General features: G+C 39.9%; 1 pseudogene; it reads left to right on the top strand.

Moving 5' to 3' along the window:
- The first annotated feature begins 7812 nt into the window (after positions 1 to 7812).
- Positions 7813 to 8791, top strand: LOC128573478 (complex I intermediate-associated protein 30, mitochondrial-like; annotated as a pseudogene).
- The last annotated feature ends 16317 nt before the right edge of the window (positions 8792 to 25108 follow it).

Below are 25108 nucleotides of genomic sequence, written 5' to 3'. Positions count from 1 at the left end.
GTACTTTTAAGATTTGAAAAAAATGATTTTGCGTTTTGTATGGAACCAGAAAAAACCCCGTATAGCCAAGGCAGTTCTTGGTAATAAAAATAAAGCTGGGGACATCACCATACCAGATTTTAGGCTGTACTACAAAGCCATAGTGGTTCAGACAGCATGGTACTGGCACAAAAATAGAGACATAAACATTTGGAATGGAATAGAAAACCAGGAAATGAAACTAACATCTTATAACCACCTAATCTTTGATAAACCAAACAAGAACATATCTTGGGGTAAAGACTCCCTATTCAATAAATGGTGCTGGGAGAAGTGGATATCCACATGTAAAAGACTGAAACTGGACCCACACCTTTCTCCACTCACAAAAATCGATTCAAGATGGATAAAGGACTTAAATTTAAGGCATGAAACAATAAAAATCCTCCAAGAAAGCATAGGAAAAACACTGGAAGATATTGGCCTGGGGAAAGACTTCATGAAGAATATTGCTGTGGCAATTGCAACAACAAAAAGAAACAAATGGGACTTTGTAAACTGAAAAGTTTCTGTACAGCTAAGGAGACAACAACCAAAGCAAAGAGACAACCTACACAATGAGAAAGAATATTTGCATATTTTGAATCAGACAAAGGTTTGATAACTAGGATCTATAGAGAACTCAAATTAATCCACATGAAAAAACCCAAAAGTCCCATATATCATTGGGCAAGAGACATGAATAGAACCTTCTCTAAAGAAGGCAGACAAATGGCTAAAAAACACTTGATAAAATGCTCATCATTCTCATTTATTAGAGTAATGCAAATCAAAACCACCCTGAGATACCATCTAACCCCAGTGAGAATAGCCCACATCACAAAATCTCAAAACTACAGATGCTGGCATGGATGTGGAGAGAAGGGAACACTTTTACACTGCTGGTGGGACTGAAAACTAGTACAACCTTTTTGGAAGGAAGTATGGAGAAACCTCAAAGTACTCAAGCCAGACCTCCCTTTTGATCTTGCAATCCCATTACTGGGCATCTACCCAGAAGGAAAAAATTCCCTTTATCATAAGGACACTTGCACTAGACTGTTTATTGCAGCTCAATTTACAATCGCCAAAATGTGGAAACAGCCTAAATGCCCACCAACCCAGGAATGGATTAACAAGCTGTGGTATATGTACACCATGGAATACTATTCAGCCATTAAAAAAATGGAGACTTTACATTCTTTGCATTAATCTGGATGGAAGTGGGAGACATTATTCTTAGTAAAGCATCACAAGAATGGAGAAGCATGAGTCCTATGTACTCAATTTTGATATGAAGACAATTATGGCAATGAAAGTCACTGTGGGGGTGGGGGAAGGGGAGAGCAGAGAGACAAAGAAAAGAGGGAGGGGTGGGGAAAGAAAGACTAGAGAGAGGGAAGGAGGGAGGGGGTGGGGCTTTGGTGTGTGCCACATCTTTTGGGGGCAAAATATGATTGTAAGAGGGATTTTACCTAACATATGCAATCAGTGTAACCTGGTTTCTTGTACCCTCAATGAATCCCCAACAATAAAAAAAAAGAACCACAAATACCTGAAATGTAACCCAAAATGTCCTAGGAAATAACATTATAAGAATTTATAAGCAAATGTACACTCTTACTGAATATGAATTAGAACTTTGAAATACAAATCATTTTAAGTGGTCAAAATTTTAATTTTTAAAAATGCAAAATCAAAACCCTATGCAGAAGAAAATAACAATTACTCATACCTCCACCACCAATAATTAAATATAAAACATTAAACTTACACTTTAACTTAAAAAAAAAAAAAACGTGGAAAGACATTCCATGTTCATAGAAGACTTAATGTGATTAAAATGTCTACACTACCCAAAGCAACATAATATTATTAAAAGTTCATACTGCCTACAGATTTAATGCAACCCCTATCGTAATCTCAATGACCTTTTCTGCAGAAACAGAAAAAAATAATTCCAAAATTCATGTAGAATCTCAAATAGACCCTGAATAACCAAAACAATCTCAATAAAGAAAAAAAGAAAAACTTTGAAGGCCTTAAACACTTTCTGAATTCAAAACATATGACAAAGCTACAATAATCAAAACACTATAATACTGGCATAAATGCGGACATAGAGACCAGAAATAAACTTTCATATACATGATCAAATGAGCTTTGTTTAGGATGCCAAGACTGCAGAGTAGGGAAATGATAGTCTCCTCAACACATTGCACCCCATTTTATTTTATTTTTTTAACCACATCCACATACACTCCACAATATAACCTCCATGAAAACAGGAAATTCATCACTTACCACTCATGTTCCCTTATATACTCCAGCTTCTAGAACATTACTATTGAATTTTTTTTAATTGTGGATAAAATAAAGATGAGGTGCACCTTCCAATCTCTCATTCTCATGCTGCTTCACACTGGCATGGACCTTTCTATGTCTTGGATCTGATTAGATCCTTTGGATCTCAGTGGGATGCAAGTATCACTTGATCTGGGACTAATCCCTAATTTTGTCAAATCCTCCTCTGGGCAACTCCTATATCCTTTGTTGCACTTATCAGAGTTGCTGTTTATCCTTTGCTGATGTGATTATATTTGAGTCCTATCTGCTCCCCCAAGGTCAGAGACTTTCCATGTTGTGTCACGTCTTATTGCCATCTCAATATGCACAATGAGTTCTCCATAGATGTTTACTGACAAATACCTCCAGCTGCTTATGGCAACATGAATATTCATCCTAGTTGTCCTGGGGCATCTCTGGTGAATATCTGCTGCCCTGACCTCACTGTAAACAAGAGTCCCAGTTTGGATGATCAGTTATATGGCCATTCCAGTTATGTGACATTAGTGATATCACAAATATTCCAAAAGGATTAAAAATCTAATTAAAATTGCTTAAACATAATTAACTTATAAGTAGTATTTACAAACTATAGGTCACTACCTAATAGTGGGCCATGACTACCATTTTTGTGTGTGTGCATTAGGGAAGACTAGAAAAAATAGAATTTATTCTTAGTGAATCATATGTGGACAGCTAAGTGTTATTGGGGAATACTTTCTTCTCTCATATATAGCTATTTATGTGCAGGTCATAACACAAAGCACTTGGCCTTTTGGGTTATCACGTTGCTGGGGGTAGTTTCTCCCCACCCAGACCCCATGGATCAGGCTGGCGCACTAGTTTCCCAGTTACTTAGAGTGTTGGCTTGTAAGCCTCCCTTTGTTCCAGGTTTCCTCCTCTGCCTCGGCCCACCTCCTTCACTCCCTTACAGGTTCCTCCTGAGAAGCCTCTCTCAACACATCATCTGTACAAAAATCTGTATCTCAATTAGTATTTCTAAGAATGCAACCTAAAACAGCTGTCGTTTTGAAAGTATGGGGCAAGACCCCATTCCACAGGCTAGGTAATTTAATCAGTCAATATAAATATGTTGTTTTTAAATTATGCTATTCTATGTTTATAGAAGTTTTCTTTTTCTTCACAGTCTCTAGGAAAGGTGCAAAATCTTACACGGAAATCATGAACAGGTAAAACACTCTACTGTTTTTGAACCAAGACTTGAGAAAACAAGTGTGCCAGCCATCTGCCCATGTGTGGGGGATGCTCATCCCTAAAATGCATCAGTCCAGACTTCAATTCACATAAAACTCAAAATGTCCAACCCATTGAGGGGAAAAAGGATCAGAAATACAGCTGCATTTCCCTCTTTAAATCAAGAGAGGTAAATGGTAAGGTTGCTTTGAAAAATGTCACTTTGGAGCCAACTATGCTTTCCCATTGCATAATCCTTTCACTTATCTCTGGACAATAAATGAACAGGCAGTCAGTGTAGATCCCCTAAACCCCCAAGTCATCAGGGCCCCTGTCACAGCAGCCACCACACTCCTACTGGGCTCCTTCTGAGTGCCTGGCTGTGTCCCCTCATGCTGCTCATTGTTTGACAAATGCCAAGGTTTCCACGATGATGCATCTCTCCCAGGGTTCACAGAACAGCGTCCAGACAGGAGAAAATAAACCACAGGCTCTAAGCCAGAAAGGCAAATGGAAGATTCTTGTACCCATCAAAAACAGACCCTGGTAAACAAGTGAAAACAGCACATCTTAGCTAAACAATCATGATATTTCATTTGGAGACTTATTTATTTGTGGAGAATTCACTTTCGGAAGGTATTTCAAACTGGTTTGTTTGTTTGTTTTACCAATATTACTAGGCAGAAATCAGAAAGTTTTTAGAGAAAACAGAATGAAAAGACCAAGAAAAAGGGGAAGACACTAAGCCAAAAATAGAATAGAATTCTTAGAAACTCAAACAACAGCCACCAAGTATCCAAAGAGTAATTAGCCGGATATTCTGTACAGAACAGGAACTCCTCTTCCTACCTGAGTATCCCTTGCTAATGAGAATTCAACTATTGGGATTTTTAAAATAAATTCTTGTTCATGCAGCTAATGGAACATGATATAGCCTTTTATGAAAATGGAAACAGACCTATATGATTTGCTATGAAATTCCCTACAAGATGTAATGTTTAAAGAAAAATAAAATTTTAGAAAGGAAGTGAAAGATAATATCCAAAACATTTGTAGCAAAGCAATAAGAATCATTTTATATATGTGGATATATAAATACATGTGTAATATGTACGTACAATATAATGATATATATACATACGTACTTGTATATGCGTACATATGTGTATACATATATCATGTACATATATATCATATACATGTATATATATTAAGAATGTCACTCCTTAATACAGTTTAGAATTAATAATCAGTCTGGATTTTGAAGCTTTCACCCATCTTAGTGGGTGGGTGAAGTGAATTCTCCATAAATAAATCAGTCTCCAAATAAAATACTGTGATTATTTAACTAAGGTATGCTGGTTTCACTTGTTTCCCAGGGTCTGATTTTTGATGAAAAAAAAAAAAAAAATCTTCCATTTGCCCTTCTTGCTCAAAGCCTGTGGTTTATTTTGTATATATATATATATATATATACACACACACACACACACACACACACACACACACACACACACACATACAAGTGCATATGTAGAGAGATTAGGAAAAGGATGTTGGACAAAGACCTTTTTCACAATTGGATTTTTTCCGATGTTTTTTCTTATATGCATCTGTAACCTATTCAGAAGTAACAAATGTCTCAAAAAGGAGGAGGAGGAGAAACAACAAAAGGCAACATTTTAAAAGACTGCAGCCCGCAAATCAAAACAGCTATTAACACACCAAACACTGTGGCTTTTTTTGTGGAGGGCCGGTAATGAAATATGCATACTGCTTCATATTTGCTAAGCCAAATTCTTACTATGTATGTGTGCTATTTCTTGGAGTTTCTATAAGTGCCTGGAAAATATTTTGGTTATAGTAGCTTGTAAACTATAATTGCTATAAGTTCTAGCACAGGGGTCTTAAAGAGATATCTGTGTTTCCCGATTTCAGATTTGAACACTTATGGAGAATGCACGCACCTTAAGAGCCCAGAATATCCCACCTCCAATAAATGCCCAAGGCTGCCTTGGAAAGAGATTATCTAGAACAAAGGGTCAAAATCACTCCAGATCCACACAATGAGAAGACTAAGTAACTTTGTATAAAGAGAGTGTTTATCTCCTAACAGGAATGAGGGATTCTAAGGTGGGGAAGGCTTCAAAGTCCAGACTGATTGTTTATTAATTCTAAACTGTATTAGGGAGTGACATTCTTAATCTTCTTGGAAACAGTAGAAATGAAAACTCGGATCTCTAAAATGTTTACTTGAGAGCAAAGTGTAGCATCTGCCTGGTAATTTTCAAGGGTGTAGCTGCTAGGAACTAAAAATATCTTCTGGGGGAGGGCTGTGCAGATGGGGAGCTGGGGGTGGGGAGGGGTGCAGGGAGAACCCAGAAGAGCTGCCATCTGAGCAGATTTCATGCAATTAATAGGGAGTGTGTTGGCTGGTGGACTTTAAAAATAGAACCTCATTTCTGAGGGGTGGGTGCCTGGCTCCAGGGCCCCGGAAGGAGCCTGCTGAGAGGGATGATTAAATGAAAGATTGTGCAGTTTTAAGGAAATGTTGGCATAAAGAAATGGCACCCATTACGGATGCTCCAGCCACTTTCTGAAAGGCTTCTGCAAATTGCTTTCCTTGGATGAAATACCAAATATCTGTTCCCAAATGTTATGAAGCAAAATAAATCACATTCCATTGACACATCCAATATGTCGTAGGAGAGACCCTGAATCCAAACAAAGCAAAGCTGCTGTTACCTCAAAGCTATTACATTTCTTTTTCTTGCTTTTGTATTAAGGCTGTAAGATGAAAACTTGTTACTTGTAACCAAACCAAAAAATTATCTCTGCTTCCTCCCTGCGTGAAATGAAAAATCAAATCAGCAACTGACACGTTTTTAAAGTTCTAAAATAACTCAGAAATCATTCACCCTGACTCTCAGAAGAGTGAATCCTAGAGAGGGTAGACCATTTACCCAAAGTCATTTTGCTCAGGAGCAAGATGGGCAAAACTGGAATCCCGATCTCTCAGCTCTCAGCTTATATAAATACACCTTTTGCTAAATCGGGGTATAATAAAGTATCCAAGCATTTCTAAGACTTTTTATTTTCTATAAAATCCAAGTTTTAAGAAAAAAAAAAATTTTTTTTAAGCAATAGCCAATATTTGAAGGCAGCACTCACTGAGGAGTGCAAAGAAAGAAACAGCATTTAATTTCTTAATCCACTAAACAATTCCGTGTTAAAGTTATGTGCACTATAGCGGTATTATTTGTTGCGTTTCATAGATGAAAATACTGAGACAATGCACAACCCAGAGTATTTACCCAAGTGTCAAAGTTGCTGAGGAATCAGCTTCCCCAGCAGCCATGCCCACCTTCCAGCTACTGCGAGTGTGAACTCCTAAGAACTCCAGTGGTTCTCCTAGAGATGCTAAGAGATTGCCAATGAATAGTTGATACAGGCGTACAGGTCAGCCCTCTAGCCTCAGCATTGTGATTTTAGCCACACTCCAGGGCTCCCCTTGGGATCAGACTAGACCCCTGCTGGGAACACATCCTTTCTCTGCCCTTTTCACTCTCCCTGTGGTGTACCTGGGAACCTGCCTTTATCAATCAAGTGTTTCAAGGGAATCTGACCTCAAAAACCAAATGAGTGTGCGGGAGAAGTAATAAATGTCACATAACAGCTCGTAATATTGAAATCTTTTTAATACCATTTTCACTTTCATCTCCATGAGAAACCTGTAACTGAGACAGGGTGTTTGTTCTTCATGTTTCTGCTACAAGCAGATGCTGTGTTCTCCTTGTCTAGTGGTATGGAAGGTTTCCCAGTTCCTCTGCTTTGTCATATGCTTTACGTGTCCATTCAATTTTGCAGCACCATTTCAGTCATTTTTCTTAAAAACAAATAAACAATAAACAGGTATTTTTTAAGGTATGGTAATGAGTGAAGAGCAAAGAAAGAGCCCTGCAGGTATAAATGTGAGACCCTCCAGAGTTCTCTCTGTACTTGGTAAGGAGCTTGATACCGGAGACTGAGATGCTGATCAACCAAGCAGAGTGAGAGGTCTCGGAAGATATGTAGAGATAGAGAGTGATGAAAATTTCCTTTGTTCACTCAATTGAGGTCTGTTGACTGAAGCAATAGAAAAATGTTGCGCATAGACAACAGACTGCGGGAAGGTAGAATTGAGCTATTGGCTGAAGATTTTTTCTCTGGTGATTCAGGGAGAACTTTACATTTTGCCTTTTTTTTTTTTAAATCATGGCTTTTGTTCACAAATTGCTGAGTAGCACTTATATTCTCAGAAAATGCCCAAAGCCAAGTATTGGCTTGCATCCTTTTTTGGGTATTCACTTTACAGACTATTGTTCCAATATTCCTCAGAAATCAGTGGTGGCTCCTGGCAAAGCCTCCTCACAGAGGAAGACTCAAGGTGGGTTGCAGGAACTCAAGAAGTTGCCTTGGATACAACTTCTCCTGATGAGAAGCCAGAAGTTAGTTTTGATAAAGCAATTAGAGATGAAATAAAGGACCATTTTAGGCTTTTGAAGGATGAACTTGTGAATCATTGGATAGGGCCAGAAGGCCGCCCTCTGCATGAGGTCTTGTTGGAACAAGCCAAGGTCGTCTGGCAGTTCCAGGGGAAGGAGATTTAGATAAGTGGATAGTGACTTCTGACAAGACAATTGGAGGCAGAAGTGAAGTATTCTTAAAAATGGGCAAGAATAACCAAAGTGCACTGCTCTATGGAACTCTGAGTTCTGAGGGACCTTATGATGGAGATAGTAGCCAAAGTGGATACTGTGTAATGATATCCAGGATACCAAGGGGCTCTTTTGAGAGGAGGAAGTCTTATGATTGGTCCCAGTTTAACACTCTGTATCTCCGGGTCCGTGGGGATGGTCAACCATGGATGGTGAATATCAAGGAGGACTCAGATTTTATCCAGAGGAAGAATCAAATGTACAGTTACTTCATGTTCACCCATGGGGGGCCCTACTGGCAGGAGGTCAAGATTCCTTTTTCCAAATTTTTCTTCTCAAATCAAGGAAGAATCTGGGATGTTCAGTCTCAGCTTCTGCTCGACAAGATCTCTTTTATAGGATTTACCTTGGCTGATAAAGTGGATGGTCCATTCTTCCTGGAAATTGATTTTATTGGTGTGTTTACTGATCCAGCCCACACATAAGAGTTTGCCTATGAAAATTCTCCAGAGATTAGCCCAAGACTTTTCAATTAAATAACATGTAGTAGTTTTATATTACTAAACTAACAGCGATAGCATCTTCAGAGATACAGACAAAATGAAATATTTCTTTAATGGCAAAAAAAAAAGAAAAAAGAAAATGTTGCGCATAAACATGTGTGTCTCTATAGATACGGCAGATTTATGATAAGTTCAGCTGTAGTTATTAAGCTATATAGATAAATATAAACAAGGTTTAGAATTGAATGAGAATAGGTTATATAGCAATGTATAACATTAAAAATTAATGAAGATAAGGAAGTAAGAGAATAAAATTAAGGAAAAACTAATTTTTTTTAACTTAATAAATACAAGGCTCCACTTTTCAAGCCTAGGATAAATGGTTATCAGAGAAGTTATAAAAACACTTCAGCATCTCTTTAGGGGAACTTAAAAGAGGGATGAGAATGGAAGTAGACTATTAAAGTCTCATTTTATTGGAGTGGAGCACAGTAAAAATACAATAGTGATTTTGTTTCTGAGGGGGAGACGGAAATAAATTTTCTACAGAATAGTAGATATTAATATCTAATAATTTAGAACAAAAGAATAGAAATTAACTAAATGACAATGGAGAATAAAGTAGACTTTATCATATTAGCAAAGAGAGAGAGAGAATAAATAGAAAAGGTAAAACAAAAATAGTAGTAAACACAAAAGAAGATGAAAGTAGTAGATTATGTATATCAGTCACCATACAAAATCAGAATTAGAAAACAAAGTAAAAAAACAGGATACTCTCATGACAGGACAGAGACAGCACATTTCACTGGCTTTTATAAGCTATGTTCTCTGATCATAAGCTAATAAAATTAGAAATAAATCATTAAATGATAGCAAAAAAAAAAACCTTAATGACTTGACTACAAAAGCACATGCTTCTAGATAATGTTTAATCAAAAAGGAAATTAAAACTTGCCTAGAAGAAAAAAAAACACTTCATTTATAACAAAACCCACAGAACACATCAAAAGCTATCTTCAGAGGAAAACTGATAGCCTTAATTGCCTTCATTATTAAGAGAAAGCTGGTTTAAAAAGCATTTTTTTCATTTAAAAACTGAAAAAATGAGCAGCAGCAAAATTAAACAACAGTAAAAAGGAAGTTTTAAAATATTCTCAGGTGGGAAAAATAGAAGAAAGGACAAATGATTCTAAAAGCTTGCTCTTTGAAAGGATCAAAAAAATAGACAAAATGTCTTCTGATTCTTTTTTAGACTACATCTATTTCATCGGGTGTGTGTCCCGCTCTTCTTTTAAAATACTAAAATAGTAAATATGATTTTGACAAAGAAGAATAGTGGAAGAGCAAATGTAGATGGAACAAGGCATGAGACGAGACGTGGGCAGGGAGGGACACGAAAGAGAATAAGATCATGATGGGAGAATGGCAACAGATGAAAATGAGTAATTTTTTTTTTTTACCAAAATACCTCTAATTTGCCACCCTTCCCAATTTGCTACCTTTACTTCACTATTTTACTCTCCTTGTTACGTGTCTTATTTTGATCAACTACCTTCTCTTCAACACCCAACAACCCTACCATTAATTGGCATATTTTTCCTTTAATCGAGAGTCATTTTAATCTTACTGGCCAACTGTGTGTCTGACAGGAGACTTGGTTTATTCCCCCTCAAAGTCATTAAGGGTTGCTTCTCTCTGTTCACTTCCTTGCCTTCCCTCCAAGTTCGTGGCTCCTGGCAGCCAGTCTAGCCCAGGCATGACAGCATTCTTGTCTCTTGTAAGATTTCAAAGCACATCCACATTCACTATAGTACAGTCTCACAGAATTGTGTTAATTTTTAAGCAGCAATTTTTAAGATTTCAGATTGTGAAGAAATGTGATTATACCAGTCAATAGTTTTGGGGGGGGTTGTTTTTTTGTTGGTTTTTTTCTTTATTCTTTTTCTTTATATCTTTTTTTTTTTTTTTTTTTTTTGAGACAGAGTCTACTCTGTTGCCCTGGATAGAGTGTTGTGGCATCATAGCTCACAGCAACCTGAAACTTTCAGGCTCAAGTGATCCTTTCGCTTCAGTCTCCCCAATAGCTGGGACTACAGGTGCCAACCACAATGCCCCCTAGTTTTTCTATTATTTAGTAGAGACAGGGTCTCCCTCTTGCTTAGGCTGGTCTTGAACTCTTGAGCTCAAGCAGTTCACCTGCTTCAGCCTCCCAGAGTGCTAGGATTACAGGCACGAGCCATTGCACCTCGTCATCAGCCAATAGTTTTATGGGAAAAGTAAAACGAATTGTTTTAACAAGCTAAGTGAGAGAAGGTTTCTCACTATTTTTTAATTATCAAAGACATTTCTCTCTCCCTCTCCCTTTCATACACACACACACACACACACACACACACACACACATTCTCAGCATACAGTTAATTATCTCACCAGGAAGATAGATTAGCTATGACCCTCAGCATCAAGAGACTTGAAGACCTAGTAGAAATTCTTTGCACCTAGATTTTAGAAATTGCATAATAGTTTATTTGTCTGGAAGGGACATAACTGACAAGGCTAAGAGTCTAACTCTGAAGTTCCCTTTTCCCCAGATACTTTTCAGATCACTCTTAGCAAGTTAAAAAGAGTCTCAATTTCCAGAAAAATAACTCTAATATAATCAATACTAGATGTTGACTCTCTATAGCAACAACCATTTTCTTTGTAGCAAGCCACATCAAAATGGTAGTTTACGACAAATTATTTTAGCTCACAGTTCTGTGGGTCAGCAATTTAGGCTGTGTTTGCCTGAGTTAGGTGGTTCTGTGGCTCTCTGGGGTCGTCCACATGTGGGTCAGCTTATGCACGTCTGCTTGGGGTACCTGGGCTGATTCATTTTTAGTTTCTGCTGTCTTTAAGTCCTCCAGCAAACTAACTCATCCTCCTTCATGTCAAAGCGTGTGAAGCTCCATGAAGCACAGGCTTGAAATTGGTGTGAGGCTATTCCCACCAATCTATTGGCTAAAGGACATCACAGGTTCCTGCCAGACGCAAAGGGTGGAGAAATAGATCCTAATTCTCCAGTTTCCAGGAGAAACTATACAGGCACATTGCAAGGATGTGGGTACAAGGTGGAAAAGGATCATGGTGACTTTGCAACCCAGGTAACCCCAATAACATTTCCTTCCTGAGGCCACACAGTTAACATCCTGTCAGGGCTCTTGCTGCACAGTCCCATTCAATGGCTCACCTTGCTTCCCCAGGTAGGAGCCAGGCATTAATCTCTGTGACTCCCCCACATCCACTTTTAAACTCTGCAGGCACAAGTCAGGGTTTCCAAGTCTAACTCCATAATCTTCTTACTTAGTGCCCTCCTTCCCTTCTCTATGTGGTGTGGGAAATGCAAGCTTTCTAAAATTCTTTCCAAATAAATCCTCACTGTTAGCCTTAGTTTCTCTTAATATCTTTGCCTTTCATTTCTGTGTGATTCAGAGAGCTGAAAAACTAGTTTCATGTTTTTGTTAGTTTGGGATCTCCTAGAAACAACAGGGGATATGAGCGCAAGAAGATTAGTTAGGGAGGTGATCCCAAGAAACACAGATAGGAGAAAGAAGGGAAGAAAGATGGAGAGAAGAGGGAAGCCAATACATGGTGTGTTTTTTTAATCCAGTTGTCACTGTGGGCAAAAATTTGGGGAGTCAACGTATAACCCAGACCTGAGAATTGTCCCACCCATAAGTGAGGGAACTGAGGCATTCACACTCCAAACTATCTATTGTATCATTTATACAATCAATCCAGTGTTTGACTGCATTGAGAGATGCTCTGGGTGAGGGATGGCTAATTCTCTGGCATCTCCAGTTGTCTATAAAGACATACAGAATGGTCACCAGCAGCCTGAGAAAACCATGAAGCAAGAACAGCAAGTGCTGGTGGTCGGCAAATCAGGCCACTTAACCTGGAGTGACAGAGTGGAGGTAAGTCCCTGTGCTCCTTGTCCTATGGTGATGGTGGGGCAATGCCATGAATGCCGAGACAACAGGAAACACTGAGTTTAGCATTCTGTTAAAATGCAGTATTCTCCAAATGTTTCATCTTCTCTCACAAAGGCCTTTTATTCTTCTATCCAGCCCCTATAATTTTTATCAGTTGTACATATTTGCCTTTCTGTGTTTCAGATGGCCTTAAATTCTAATGTTGAGATTTCTTTTTCCCCCTACAGATACATTGCCTATTACCCTACATTCTCTTTTGCCAATATCTTCTTTCTTTTTTCCTTTTTTTTTTTTTTTATTGTTGGGGATTCATTGAGGGTACAATAAGCCAGGTTACACTGATTGCAATTGTTAGGTAAAGTCCCTCTTGCAATCATGTCTTGCCCCCATAAAGTGATCTTCTTTTCTGATACTATGCATACGTCTTTTCTTCTACTGCAGGGTCCAGCCCATAGCAAACGCTCAGACGTTATTTCTGGAATAAATGAATTAATGGTGAGATTCATTATTCTTTGCAATCAGGCATCCAGGATACTTTCCATGACAATATGCAATACAAACTATTGTCTTTCCCCTTTTTGGCTTCCTCGAGAGGTGCAGACTCTCATTACCTGAAAGTCTGTATTAGTTTTAACCAGTGGTTTGTCACGGAAGAAATTCAACCTGACATCACCCATTTGTCATAGTCATTCTATTTCCTGCAATGTAAAACAATTTTTGGAAGGTCTATATGGCTATCACTTTCCATTTAGTAAGCATGAATTTTATGCATGGTCTAGGAAAAAGGAACCGCATTTCTCTCCCCGCTTCTCACTCTATTTCTCAATACACATACAAACATAGCAAATGAATTATGTTTGTACATGTTGTTCTCTCTGTGAAAAATTTTATTCCTCTCTCATTGCTCTCATCAACCCTAATTCACCTCAATTGTTTATAGTAAACTTTCTATTGAGGTAGAACAAACACAAATAGAAAAGTACATAAATCATAAGGACACAGCTGGGTGAATTTTCATAAGTGAACATCTATGTAGCTGGTGATCTTTCCCCGGCTTGTGGAATCCACTGGTGAACGTCCAGCCTTTCTGTTGAGGGCTCTTCGTTCTTTCTAGAGGACCTGCAGCTACCCCTTTAAGGCTCTTTCTCCCCGTTAGTCCACCTCCAGCATATGGAAATCCTCAGGGAAGGCCAATCTCTGCTTATTCTTCTTGCAACAGTGTTGATTTTGCTTTTAGTTTTTGAGTGAGCTCAGCTTACTTTCTAGCTACCATCCCTGTCATTATATCTCTTAGTTATGAGTTCCCTTATTGTCTGTAACTTCTTTGAGTGTGTAGAGTAAAATCCACTTTAAGGATCCTCTGTTTCACAGAGCAAGTTTCCCATGAGCAGTCCTCCGTGTTCTCTGCTTGGGACACACATTTTACCCTTTCGGGAGTTAAGTGCCATGATGGCCCTGTCTGTTTCAGGCTGTGTCCCCAGTGCCTAGGCTGGTGTTTGGCATATTGCCTGTTGTCAATTATTTGCTCAACTGACATAGGATGACCTTTACCTGGTTTGCACATTGAGTGTCTTTCTAATCTTTGAATGAGGGCAAGTCTACTCCAGAATTTAATTTATTGATCATCCAGATAGGTTTATGGAGTGAAAAGTGTACAGTGGCTGATTAGGTTAAAAACATAGTGAATTGGGCCAGCAGTGAAAATAATGATGCCGTCATTATTTGGAATAGCTTCCAACTAATTTTCTGCATTTTAGCCCAAAGAATTTCCTATCAGCTTTAAATGCCTATCCCATCCCCACATATGTGTACCCAACAGGCATCATTCTATAGAGTGGACCCTTACGAACAGCTGCCGTGCCCATCGGCCACTTCCTCTCATGCTGCCTTGGCTGTAGGCCAGTTCTCTAGAGCAGTTCTCTAAATAAAAAGAAACAGCTCTAAAGAGCAAGTGTTCATGCTATCTTCCCCTTTGCCACCTGTCCCACTGCTCTGCCAAGCCGAATGCCACATGTCAGGGATCTACCCTGTCCCCCCTTTCTGCTCCCACCAAGTTCCTTCCATGTCTCTACCATACCCATAATATGTTTTATAATATGTTTTTTGGGAACACCTCATCCTGATTTACACTTGAGTGGTTCTGTATTTATTTTTGGCCTCTTCCTTTGAATTAGTCCAAATGTATCCATAACTAGCTAATATGCCCGCGGCCTGGGCTTCAGCAATCTCCAGCGTCTCTGGCTGTATCCTCCGCATCTTCAACAGATTTCAGACGGAAACATTAGCACATTTCAGGGAGACAAAAGGAAAGAAGCCTTGGCTCCACCATCTTTTCCTGGAAATCTTAAGTATATTTTAAAATACCCTTTTAATTACTAGGCTGTTCTGACCCAAATGCTCTCACATCACAACTGAATGTCATTTCCCTTGCTGGAGCACAGGAGGAACAAATCAGTAAATAAGCAAATGTAATAGAACGGACTTCCCGGAAGTATACAGCTATTGTTGCTGCTCATTTCCGTAGCCCATGGCTGGATACTTTCTGGACAGCATTCACAGGCTGACAGTTTTCAAGGGCAGATTTGGAGTTGACATCCTGTTGTCCTGGGTACGCCATTTGGAGATCTCCTAAACCACAGTCCCACAGTGGTTGAACTGTGAGCTTTGAAATTCTGTTTGGTAGGCTCGGCGCCTGTGGCTCAAGCGGCTAAGGCGCCAGCCACATACACCTGAGCTGGTGGGTTCAAATCCAGCCCAGGCCCGCCAAAGAACGACAGCTGCAACCAAAAAATAGCCGGGCGTTGTGGCTGGAGCCTGTAGTCCCAGCTACTTGGGAGGCGGAGACAGGAGGCTGGCTTGAGCCCAGGAGTTGGAGGTTGCTGTGAGCTGTGATGCTACCGCACTCTACCCAGGACCACAGCTTGAGGCTCTGTCTCAAAAAAAAAAAAAAAAAAATTCTATTTGGTAACTTTTTAGCTTCACTTACTACTCTTCTCCACCCATATTCGTTCTCCGTAGGGTGGGACTCTTCATTTACTAACAGAAAATCAGAAATTGGAGGAAAGAGAAACTGCAGCCGATCACGTATCCATTCTAAAACCTAGGAGAGGTGCCATCAGATCGTTCTGCTGGACTGTGAAAATGCTATTTCTCCTATGCCTGCTGGAGCGCACTTGTCCGAGGATAGTGTTGTTTCTCGGATGCCCGGCTGGAGCGCACTTGTCCGAGGATAGCGCTGTTTCTCGTATGCCCTGCTGGAGCACTTGTCCGAGGATAGTGCTGTTTCTCGGATGCCCTGCTAGAGCGCACTTGTCCGAGGATAGTGCTGTTTCTCGGATGCCCCGCTGGAGCGCACTTGTCCGAGGATAGTGCTGTTTCTCCTATGCCCTGCTGGAGCGCACTTGTCTGAGGATAGTGCTGTTTCTCCTATGCCCGCTGGAGCGCACTTGTCCAAGGATAGTGCTGTTTCTCCTATGCCCTGCTGGAGCGCACTTGTCCGAAGATAGTGCTGTTTCTCCTATGCCCTGCTGGAGCGCACTTGTCCGAGGATAGTGCTGTTTCTCCTATGCCCTGCTGGAGCGCACTTGTCTGTGGATAGTGCTGTTTCTCGTATGCCCTGCTGGAGCACTTGTCCGAGGATAGTGCTGTTTCTCGGATGCGCTGCTGGAGCACTTGTCGGAGGATAGTGCTATTTCTCAGATGCCCGGCTGGAGCGCACTTGTCCGAGGATAGTGCTGTTTCTCGGATGCATGCTGGAGCGCACTTGTCCGAGGATAGTGCTGTTTCTCGGATGCCCCGCTGGAGTGCACTTGTCCGAGGATAGTGCTGTTTCTCGGATACCCTGCTGGAGTGCATTTGTCCGAGGATAGTTCTGTTTCTCGGATGCCCCGCTGGAGCGCACTTGTCCGAGGATAGTGCTGTTTCTCCTATGCCTGCTGGAGCGCACTTGTCCGAGGATAGTGCTGTTTCTCGTATGCCCCGCTGGAGCGCACTTGTCCGAGGATAGTGCTGTTTCTCGGATGCCTGCTGGAGCGCACTTGTCCGAGGATAGTGCTGTTTCTTGTATGCCCGCTGGAGCGCACTTGTCTGAGGATAGTACTGTTTCTCGGATGCCCCGCTGGAGCGCACTTGTCCGAGGATAGCGCTGTTTCTTGTATGCCCGCTGGAGCGCACTTGTCCGAGGATAGTACTGTTTCTCCTATGCCTGCTGGAGCGCACTTGTCCGAGGATAGTGCTGTTTCTCGGATGCCCCGCTGGAGCGCACTTGTCCGAGGATAGTGCTGTTTCTTGTATGCCTGCTGAAGCGCACTTGTCCGTGGATGTTTTGGTTCCCTGAGAAAACTTCTTTGTCCACTGTGTACCACACGGGTACTCGTGCCCGATGTTACCTGTGCATATGGGAGCCCCCTGCCGCAGAGTCAGTAGGTGGTCTTGGCACCATGTGGCTGCTCTCCTCACCCTCCCTCTGCCCCCACCCCACTCATGAACGTGGCTGCCGCCCCGGCCACCTACATGATTTTAACTAAATCCTTCAAGTGTGCTGGCTATTTGTCCAACTGAGTTCCACAGGGCCCTGAGGTCCCTTGAAGGTGTTTCATAGGAAGAAACTGGACCTTCAAAGGGTAATCTAAGTACGTGACCTTCTGACTCCTCAGCAACAGGTGAACCAATGCAGTTCCGTCTTAGGTCTTACAGGCGCGATTCCTTTCACAGTCCTGATAGGAAAATGATTCTACTGAAAAGACGTTTACAAACTTATGCCATGCAGAGGATGCTGCTGCTTCAGTCTTCCACGCTACAGAGTTCTCAGCCTGGGAATCTATGTTTTTATCAAGTACTCCATAATTGGTAGTAGATGGGATATTTAAATGGAGTCATGTTGCTTCATTTTCCTTCTGAGCCTTCCACCAGTGTACTAGTCAAATTAACAGTCTTCCCTTCTCCTCCAGAGAACCTGGGTGACAGGGTTCCAAACCCTTTCTTTCAGTCATAGAATTGAATAAAAAAGATTGAGAATATGAAGAGATATTTGCCAGCCGTGGTCTTCAGGGCTGGACGAGACCCTCACTCTCTGCACACATTGGTGGCAATTGGCCAGAGTCATAATTAAAATCAGCTTTGTTCCAGTTTTAGCACCAGGCTCAAAGGTGACCTGATCAATAGTCAGCGATTCTGAGAATATTCAGGTTTGTGGGGAAGATGCCTTTGGCCAGAATCTTTTAAAAGCCACCATAGAACCGACAACTAAGCCTGTGAAAGCCCAGCCTCCTGCTCTTCTGCTGCAACTTACTCTGTAGAATACTACAGATGTGGCTCCCCACCCCATCCTCTCACACAAACTACACTAAGTATTATTGAATATCATCCTTTAGTCTCCCTCTAAATAGAAATACCAGCAGCACTTATAGGCTGTAGATGAAGTATTATAATGTTCCTTGAAAAAAAAAAAGTGCTTTAAATCCTTTGATTAAAGGTAACCAAATGGCCTAAAATAGTTAGATGCTGTTTAAAAAAATGAATGAGAGGACCCTCAAGTGAAATGTTTATTAGCCAGAATGTAATAAATCTTTTTCAGATTGGGGATGGGGAGGTATGTGAGCATGTGTGTGTTTATCACGGCTATTAAACTTAATTTGGTGCTCATGGAATTGTAAAATAAACCAAGAATCACTCTGCACCCTTTATGTCGGCCAAATGCTGAGGGGCTAACAGGTGCACGTGGGGGGTTTCTGCCAAGGGAATGGAGCTGGAGCAACAAAATTTGGTTTCTTTCCTCCAGTTCAAGCTAGAGGAACTTTCTTTTTTTGGTTAATCCTTGACTTCAGCACAAAAGCAAATGTGGGTTTCTGGGGGGCCTATCTGGTGAGATGGGCTAACCTAGAAGCTTGATTCACATGGACACACACACTCACCCACAGAAGTGCCTAGTGATAAATCAGGTGCCACCTCACAAGACATCAGTCCTGCTGCCTTATTTTTGGTTGCAAAGGAGAGGACCAGAAGGGGGGAATGGAGCACAATTTCCTATAATCTACTTGAAATAGAGCAGCAAATTGTTAGGCACAGTAGAAGGGCATCCATAAATGGAGGCGAAAGGTCTGTGGCTTCCTTAAGTACACACACACACACAAATAGAAGACATGTTTTTGTGTGTTATATTTTTGTGTACATACAAAAATACAATGCAGGCATATGCTTATTTTCAGCAAGACATGGAGTATATTTCTATTTTTAAAGTTCTGCCCCAGAATGTCAAGTTATAAAAAAAATAGATAGAAACTTTGCAATTCCATTTAGTCCAGAAGAATGGGCATGTGTCTCAGTTATCCTGGAAGAAACTCTAGGTCCAGGGTTTGACTTCTCTAAGGAGCTTTCTCTACCAGAGTTAGGAGATTTCAAGTAAAACCAAAATGAATGTTCTTTTTTTTTTTCTTTTGAGACAGTCTCACTCTGTCCCCTTGGGTAGAGTGCCCTAGTGTCATAGCTCACAGCAACCTCAAACTCTTGGTCTCAAGCAGTCCTCTTGCCTTGACCTCCCAAGTAGCTGGAACTACAGGTGCCCACCACAACACCCAGCTAGGTTTTCTATTTTTAGTAGAAATGGAATCTCTCTCTTGCTCAGGATGGTCTTGAGCTTCTGAGCTCAGGGGACCCATCCCACCTGCCTGGGCCTCCCAGAGTGCTAGGATTACAGATGTGAGCTACCTCACTAGCCACTTAATGTTCTTAGTAAAGGCACTGAAAGTATTACCTATGTTGCCTGGCTTGAAGGCCAGCTACCCCCAAATAGTTGAAGCACTATTGCTTTATGTCTCTGGGTTAATCCCTTTAAATAGGTATGCCTCTCCCCTAAAGTCCCCCTTTAAAATGCAAATGCCAATAGAAAAACATAATACATCATGGCACAAATTAAGTGTACAGACCCACTTTCTCCCATCCTGAGATCAAAAAGAAGCACGAAATCAAAGGGAGAAGGTATTGAGAAAGAAAACAGGATATATCTCTGCTTCAGTTTTGTGTAAGTCTGGCCCATATCTAAGCGACCTGGACAGCAATTGTTCCCCAAAAGCAGGTGTTCAGTTTTAAAGTTTACTTATCGTCATTGAAGCTATTAGTATGTAACCATCCAGCAAAAGGACTGATAGATGAATGAGGAAGTCTAATTTCTCACCAAGTCTGTCTCTCTTCTTTTCCTACTTCTTCCCACGTCCACCCTTGTTTAAGCCATTGTCACTATGCACCTCTCATAGAGGCTTCACCACATTGATTTTCTCCCAAACCCAACACATTTTCACAATGCAGTTGAGAGATTTTTTTTTTTTCAAGATGTAAATCTGACCTGGCTATCTCCCTACTTAAAACTCGTTGGTGCTTTGCATTGTCCCTGAGTAGCACTGAAACACCTAAATGGCTCAGGGGCCCTGCAGAGTAGGGCTCCCCCAGGTTCCTCCAGCCTCCCTGTTCAACCTTCTCATGGTGAACTCACTTGCACCAGCCCTTTGGACTCTCCCATCTTTCTTCCCCTGTCCATACTGGAGATCTGAATCTCATTGCTTCAGAGAGTACTTCCTGCTATAAATCATAGGCTTTCTTGGACACCACATCCTTCTCCTTAAATATAACCACCATGGTTGAAATTGCCTACTGGTTTTTTATGTGGTTTAGTTAATGTCCACCTCCCCAAAGCCACTATGAGTGTCAAATAAGTCTGAAAGTCTGACTCTTTCAGCATATACGCACAGTTATAAGCAATGGAATGTGAGTAGAAGTGATGTGGACAATTTCAAGGATCCACACGTATATAACTTTCATGTGCAATCCTATGTACTCTTTTCAAAAATTGAGAGGATGTAGAAAAGGATAAAGATCTTGGAAGCCATGTTTTGAAGATGGACGTACCACAAGATGGAAGGAGCCTGGGGTCACAAACAAGAGGACATTTACCCAACCTGCAACATCCACACTGGGCTGCTTATTATGATAAGCCACAAAGATTTGGAAGTATTTCATAGTAGCTAGCATTGCTCTGATAAAACGATTCTATTCCTCTTGCCTAGAATAGTATCTAATACATAGTAGATATTCAATAAATATCTTAATTTGATTTAATTCAATGAACATATTGGCTCTTGGTATATGGGAGATTCTTTGCAATTGGTGGAGGGAATTGAGTATCTGCTTTTGATCAAAAATTTTGAGAACAACACCATTTTTCTAAGATTATCTGAAGGAGGAAGGGAGATGCACAGATACCAAGGATAAATTGAGATTTCACATAATGAAAAACGATGCATTCTTAATTTTCATCGTGTGCTTAATCAAAGTAGTTACATGTCCACTCAGATTTAATGACAATCAACCAAGTATCAAAACACTAGTGTTAGGTGCTGAGATTTCCATCAAGGCCAGTGAGACATTTCAGTGAGACGTATCTGTGAAGAAGGCAAAGCTGAGCAGACTTCAGTGACTTGGTGTATCCCATGTGGGGGCTGTGCTGTGCCACTGGGAACAAGACCTATAACCTCTCCAAGCTTCAGTTCATCCTCTGTGAGATGGGAGTAATAAAAAAAAAAGTATTTGATGTAACATATGTAGAGCACTCTCCAGAGATGGGACATTTTGGGAACTTAAACTCTGGTGTCAATGATAACAATGATGGTGGCAATAAAAAACAGTAGCATCTCTGGAAGGTACTGGAAAATAAATGGACATTAATGTCTTGGGCTAGAGAACTGATGAGCCAACCAATACAATTTAGTAGGCTCGTCTGAGCTATTAACTAGAGAGAAGTCATCAAGTTGACATCAACTTTGAGGAGTACTTTTCTGTATTTACTCTATGTATTTTAAACATTCAAGTATAAAAAAGAAAATAAAATTCTCATAATCAATAGAAAAATGATATTACTTTAACGCATCTATGTCAAGATTTTGCGTATCTACTCAGAAATACTTATAAAGTATAAATATGAATGTATGTGGGAGATTACAGTTTAATTCTTAAGATCCTGGCTCTGATGCTATCTTGCATTTACATCCCAGCTTCACATTCACCATCTGTAAGCAATTTACTGAGACTTTCTAAATTTTAGTATTTTTATTTCTGCAAATTGTAGTAAATAATGGTAGCAACTTCATAAGGTTGCTAAGTTAATTAACTGCTTATACATGTACTGTGATTAGAAAAAATGATAAGCATTATATAATAATATTTCTGATGCTATATGTATCTCTTTCCATAGAAGAAATAAATGCAAAAAAGATATCAAAAGACAATGCAGTAGCATTTTGTTTTGAACAATAACTTTGATTTCATATTCAAGTATATAACTTTCATGAGCCTATCTATAGAAAATCACTCGATCCTGTCACAGTTTCCATTTTGAAGTTTATTCCAGATATTTTTATTCCCTTTCACTAATTTTGTCTCTAGATCAGTCCCACATCATTTTAATGTGGGGGTGAAGGTATTTCTTTAGACTGTTTATGTAAGTACATTTTCCAAAATATTTTTGGAATTACTACCTCTTTTATTCTTGCACATATATTTTCACATGTTTTCATCACCTTCTAACCTGAGTTGGTATTATTCTGTAATTGCGTTAACTTCCAGAAGTATTTTAGGAGGAGTTAAAAAATGTATGGTATTAACTTTTTCCATGTAAAACATGGTATTTGTTTTTGTTTATTCAATTCCCTTTTATTACATGTCATAGGCTCTGTATATTTTTCATTTTTTAAAAATGGGGCTTACATATTTCTTGTTTATGTTTAGGTAGTTTTCAGGGTTTTTTTTAATATTGTGAATGGTATTTCTTTCTCCCCATTTCATTTCCTAACTAGTAAATTTCGTGGTAGAAGAAAGTAATGGATTTTGGCCGATTGATATTTGTACCTAAGAAAATTACTGAGCTTGTTGGCAAGTTTAATAGTTTATTCATCAATATTCTTGGATTTCTAATATGAAGAACAAAATCATCTACAAATAATGAAACTTAGGCTTGGCTCCTGTAGCACAGTGGTGCTACCACATACACCAAAGCTGGCAGGTTTGAGCCCAGCCCGGGCCAGCTAAACAACAATGACAACTGCAATAAAAATTAGCCAGGCGTTGTGGTGGGTGCCTGTAGTCCCAGCTACTTGGGAGGCTGAGGCAAGAGAATCGCTTAAGCTCAAGAGTTTGAGGTTCCTGTAAGTTGTGACACCATGGCACTCTACTGAGGATGACATAGTGAGACTCTGTCTCAAAAAAACAAAATAAAAATAAAATAAAACTTCGATTCCCCCTTCACCAATAATCCATTAACAATTTATGTTTCACTGATTGGAATGTCCTTTTACAAAGGTAAATTATGGCAGCAAAAATAAGAACCAGTATTATTTGTCATTTTCCTAATTATACAGGAAGGGGCCCCTCCTCTTTTACCATTAAGATGAATGAATGCCAAGATCGTTGCTTTGATACAAATTTTTTTTTTTTTTTTTTATTGTTGGGGATTCATTGAGGGAAAATAAGCCAGTTACACTGATTGCAATTGTTAGGTAAAGTCCCACTTGCAATCATGTCTTGCCCCCATAAAATGTGACACACACTAAGGCCCCACCCTCCTTCCTCCATCCCTCTTTCTGCTTCCCCCCCATAACCTTAATTGTCATTAATTGTCCTCATATCAAGATTGAGTACATAGGATTCATGCTTCTCCATTTTTGTGATGCTTTACTAAGAATAATGTCTTCCACTTCCATCCAGGTTAATACGAAGGATGTAAAGTCTCCATTTTTTTTAATGGCTGAATAGTATTCCATGGTATACATATACCACAGCTTGTTAATCCATTCTTGGGTTGGTGGGCATTTAGGCTGTTTCCACATTTTGGCAATGGTAAATTGAGCTGCAATAAACAGTCTAGTACAAGTGTCCTTATGATAAAAGGATTTCTTTCCTTCTGGGTAGATGCCCAGTAATGGGATTGCAGGATCGAATGGGAGGTCTAGGTTGAGTGCTTTGAGGTTTCTCCATACTTCCTTCCAGAAAGGTTGTACTAGTTTGCAGTCCCACCAGCAGTGTAAAAGTGTTCCCTTCTCTCCACATCCACGCCAGCATCTGCAGTTTTGAGATTTTGTGATGTGGGCCATTCTCACTGGGGTTAGATGATATCTCAGGGTTGTTTTGATTTGCATTTCTCTAATATATAGAGATGATGAACATTTTTTCATGTGTTTGTTAGCCATTCGTCTGTCGTCTTTAGAGAAAGTTCTATTCATGTCTCTTGCCCATTGATATAAGGGATTGTTGGCTTTTTTCATGTGGATTAATTTGAGTTCTCTATAGATCCTGGTTATCAAGCTTTTGTCTGATTGAAAATATGCAAATATCCTTTCCCATTGTGTAGGTTGTCTCTTTGCTTTGGTTATTGTCTCCTTAGCTGTACAGAAGCTTTTCAGTTTAATGAAGTCCCATTTGTTTATTTTTGTTGTTGTTGCCATTGTCATGGCAGTCTTCTTCATGAAGTCTTCCCCCAGGCCAATATCTTCCAGTGTTTTTTCTATGCTTTCTTTGAGGATTTTTATTGTTTCATGCCTTAAATTTAAGTCCTTTATCCATCTTGATTCAATTTTTGTGAGTGGGGAAAGGTGTGGGTCCAGTTTCAGTCTTTTACATGTAGACATCCAGTTCTCCCAACACCATTTATTGAATAGGGAGTCTTTCCCCCAAGGTAAGTTCTTGTTTGGTTTATCAAAGATTAGGTGGTTGTAAGATGTTAGTTTCATTTCTTGGTGTTCAATTCGATTCCAAGTGTCTATGTCTCTGTTTTTGTGCCAGTACCATGCTGTCTTGAGCACTATGGCTTTGTAGTACAGACTAAAATCTGGTATGCTGATGCCCCCAGCTTTATTTTTGTTACTAAGAACTGCCTTAGCTATACGGGGTTTTTTCCGGTTCCATACAAAACGCAGAATCATTTTTTCCAAATCTTGAAAGTACGATGTAGGTACTTTGATAGGAATGGCATTGAATAGGTAGATTGCTTTGGGAAGTATAGACGTTTTAACAATGTTGATTCTTCCCATCCATGAGCATGGTATGTTCTTCCATTTGTTAATATCCTCTGCTATTTCCTTTCTGAGGAGTTCATAGTTTTCTTTATAGAGGTCCTTCACCTCCTTCGTTAGGTATATTCCTAGGTATTCCATTTTCTTTGAAACTATGGTGAAGGGAGTTGTGTCCTTAATTAGCTTCTCATCTTGACTGTTATTGGTGTATACAAAGGCTACTGACTTGTGGACATTGATTTTATATCCTGAAACATTACTGTATTTTTTGATGACTTCTAGGAGTCTTGTGGTTGACTCTTTGGGGTTCTCTAAGTATA

This window comes from Nycticebus coucang, chromosome 21, assembly GCF_027406575.1.
Source record: "Nycticebus coucang isolate mNycCou1 chromosome 21, mNycCou1.pri, whole genome shotgun sequence".
In the NCBI taxonomy this organism is placed as follows: Eukaryota; Metazoa; Chordata; class Mammalia; order Primates; family Lorisidae; genus Nycticebus; species Nycticebus coucang.
This window is presented reverse-complemented; position numbering and strand designations above follow the sequence as displayed.